Here is a 3,803-nt window from a genome sequence, read left to right on the forward strand (position 1 = left end):
GTGGCAGGCTCAGGCAGCTAGGAGGGCGGTGGGGACCTCCTGTGAGCACACTGAGCCTGGGCCAGGCTCTGGAGCAAACTCTGCATCCTGTTCACTAATCCTTAAATGGGCGGCGGGATTTCCTCCTCAGTGAGCTGTGCTTTCCCCATGCTGGGTCAATGGCTTCGCATTTGTCCCGCCCAGGTAGAGCACCCTGCGGATACTCTGCGGCCTGGCGCGCCTGCCTGCTCCTCAGTGCTTCCCATCACGATCCTCCTCACGAGGAGCTCAGTAGTGAGGTCACGGGAGCCATCCATCTTCCCGTTGCTACGGAGAGGGGCAGGAAGGAGAGGCCCCCACTCTGTGGGGGACTCTGGCCGTCTGCAGCCTCCAGACCTTTGCCCTGGTGTCAGGTCCGTCGGCCCTGAGCTGGTGTGTCCCTAAGTTAACAGGAAATGACCGGGCTCCGGTCTGTGGAGTCCACAGGTAGGAAGCAGGCAGGCCAGGGGCTGTGCACACGGCCACCCTGCTGTCCTCTGCCCTGAGGCAGCAATACGGGGTCCCATTGCAAAGGCACTACTGCGAGCCACGCCTCCAGGCTTATGTCTGGACTGTCTCTCGTGCCCCAAAGCCCCTGTGGGTGCATGCATTATTCCAGCTTTTGTTTTTGAAAATGTAAGCAATTTCCTTCTATCTTTGCATAGGTTGCCTATTCATCCATCTTTCACCTTTCCATGCAATTAACATGGTTCATGAGAGGTTTTCACAGTGAAGCTCATTTTGTCTCTTCATTCATCATCCACCAATTCATCCACCATCCATTTATCCATCCACATCCATCCAACTACCATCCATCCACCCATCCATCCATCCATCCATCCATCCATCCATCCATCTATCTATTCATTTACCACCCATCCAACTACCATCCACAGTGCTGCAAACATGCTGAAGTTACACGCCTCGCCCACCTAAGGGACCTATAGCATGAAATTCTGTCCCATCTGTGTTTGGATCTCCTCTGCCCTTGCCGCTGTGAGGCAGCAAGTCTGGGCGGAGAAGCTTTCCAGCTGAGCACTGACTGATGAGCAGCATGCCCAGACTCCTGCTTCACAGACCTCTGCAGAAACCTGGTGAATCTCTTTGTGAGGCCCCTCACCTCTGCCTGCTCCTGTCTGCTTCTCATTCATGAACAGACAGAAAATAATGTCTTCTCTGCAACCTGTTTCCTTTAGAGATAGTATGAAATGCTGGCACATTTTAGATTTAAAAAATAATGGTGTTTTTTGGGTCTGTAACCTGAGACAATGCCTTGAGATTCCATTCCAGTCCCCCAAATGCCACGAGGTACTTGTGGGGTGACTTGGAGTGGAGCAGGTGTGCGCTCTCCTCTTGAGACTGGCCCAGGCAGCAGCACAGGAGAGCCCCTCCCCCGACACTCGGCTCTCCCAGTTTCTGCTGCGAGACAGTGTGATTCTGTATCACTTGGAAGTGAAGCTACAGAAGTGCCAGGCTCGGTCCGGTGCTGCCACCCAGCTTTCGCCAGGCAGTGAGCAGGCATCTCCTCTGTCTTCCGGCTGCTTCTGAGGGTCTCAGTCTCCTCCTCTCTTTGCAATCACACCTCACTGGGCCAAGCTTGCTACAAGTAATGTTGTCAGAAGCGCACTGTAGGCTCTGCACAAGGTCTGCTCCCAAAGTACCACACACCCAGGAGAGAAAGGAAAACATCCGTTAACAGAGCTCAAACTGCCGTCCAGGTCCCAGTGGAGCCAGACTCTGCTGCTTGGCTGTGGAAGCGAGCATCTCCGAACCGCGTTGTGCGCCAGGCATCTGGCTGTGGTTGTGTGGCTGCCCCAGACCTGGGGGGCCAGCAGCCCACTGAGCGCTGTATTTGGGCTGGGACGCCTCCTTCCAGGAACCATTCACAAGGCCCACAGGGACAGCAGGGCTTAGCCACTGCAGGACAGAATTCAGGATGGAGCCAGGGTCTGCCCCAGCAGCATCTCTGATCACAGCCAGCCCATCTGAGGCCTTCACCGTCCACTCGAGGGTGGGTGGGACCGCGGGCATGAGAGCCCTGCCGGCTTCTTTCCTTCTAAGTAGACGCCTGGCAGCCTGGTGTGCTAAATGCTCTAATGAAGGTTGTGTATCGGAATCACACTCATCACCTGCCTCTACCGCTTCCGTTACCCACGGTCAGCTCTGTTCTGAAGACAGCAAATGGAAAATTCTATAAACAAACTATTTGTGAGTTTTAACTGGTGCATGCCTCTGGGGCTTCTTTAACACAATCACTAGGCTACTGCCAAGGTGGTCTGTGAGGGCGGGTGGCATCGGAGCACAAATATGCCACACACAGTCCTGACATTAGGTGGATGGTTTCCTCTTGAGTGCATTGTGTCTTAGCCATGTGCTGGCTGGTGTTGTGCGGCGAGTGCTGCACTCTGATCTCTTTCCATGTCAGTTTTGCTAGTTTTCTGTCTCCCATGGCCACAGTTACAGCTGTCTCCTCTTCATATCCACCCCGGGTCTTCCCTGACTCCATGCTGGACACCACCCTTGGACTGACCTTTTAGGCCATTACATTTCTCTTTCATTGTTGCTGATACGCTGATAAGCATCTCTCAGCTCTGTAGCAGGACAAGGCCCCGATAGATGGCTGTTCTCAGACTACCAGGTATAAGGTAAGGAAAAGAACTTCCTCTCTGCCCAGCTCAGTGCCCAAACCAGCCCTGACATCACGATACTTTCAAAGGACTGGCATGCTTATGGGGCAAGACCTGACCCAGTCCCTGGTCACCTTCTCCACCACGTCTCCCAGGCATCTGCCTGCTCCCTCATGGCTTCCACTGCCTCCAACTTCTCCCTGGCCACCCACGTCCGTGTTGGTTTAAACTCCTGGGCTCCCATTCCTAGTTTTGGTTTTCCAGTTGGGTGTTTGGAAACAAGGCGCACGTCCCCGTCTTCAGGAGGCCTGTCGTTGCTTGTGAGGCAGAGCTCCCAGGCCCAGGCTAGGCCCCCCCCCCACATCTGTTCTCTGTCAAGCGTCCCACGGGCTGCCCAGCCTCCTTCTCTGACAGCTGGTACCACATCATCACCATGGGCTTTGCTGATATCCCCTGAAAGGGGATCCTGGCTCATGCATGTGACTGGGCATCTGACTCTGCCTGCACTCCCTGGGTAAAGAACAAAACCCAGCCCCTCCCTTGAGCCAGCAGGGATCCAAGTATACCACTCACCCTCGGCCCTCTGTTCCAAGGCTCACAGACCAGGTGTTGAGTCAAAGGACCACGCCCTGGGGGCAGTCAGTGCCGAGGCTGGGGTCCTGGTCAAGGTATTGATAGCAGGCTCTGTCTCCAGCGCCAGGGCAGAGCTCCGGCCTCTGCAGCCCTGGCCCCACCTTGGCCCCCACACAGCTGACATCCCTCGGCCTGTCTGCATGTCTAAGCTCCTCCTTTGTTAAAATATCATTTTATTATTATTGTTAAGGTGTGGTACAAGGGTTACCCTTTCATAAGTCAGGTAATGAGTACGCTTCCTTTTTAGACATCTCCCCTTCCTTTGCTTTCCCTCAGTTATCCCTCCAGTCCCTGCCCACCAGTAATAGAGTTCATTTTCCATGGAGTGGATACTAACATGACTGCATTTGCTCACCTTTCCTTGCTCCCTTTCTGCACCTCCTCCTCAAAAGAAAAATAAGCAAAACAAACAGCACCACCACCACCACCAAAACCACCACCAACAACCAAAACCACCACCACTACCACCAAAACCATACCACCACCAAAACCACCACCACCAAAACCACCACCCACCACCACCAC

The 3,803-nt window shown here is 54.2% G+C and overlaps 1 protein-coding gene across 1 annotated transcript in view; it reads left to right on the plus strand.

Moving 5' to 3' along the window:
- Cep72 (centrosomal protein 72kDa) overlaps positions 1-3,803 on the plus strand; it is a 47,032-nt gene that overhangs the window by 245 nt on the left and 42,984 nt on the right. The window lies entirely within an intron of this gene.

This window comes from Dipodomys ordii, unplaced genomic scaffold, assembly GCF_000151885.1.
Source record: "Dipodomys ordii isolate 6190 unplaced genomic scaffold, Dord_2.0 Scaffold21, whole genome shotgun sequence".
In the NCBI taxonomy this organism is placed as follows: domain Eukaryota; kingdom Metazoa; phylum Chordata; class Mammalia; order Rodentia; family Heteromyidae; genus Dipodomys; species Dipodomys ordii.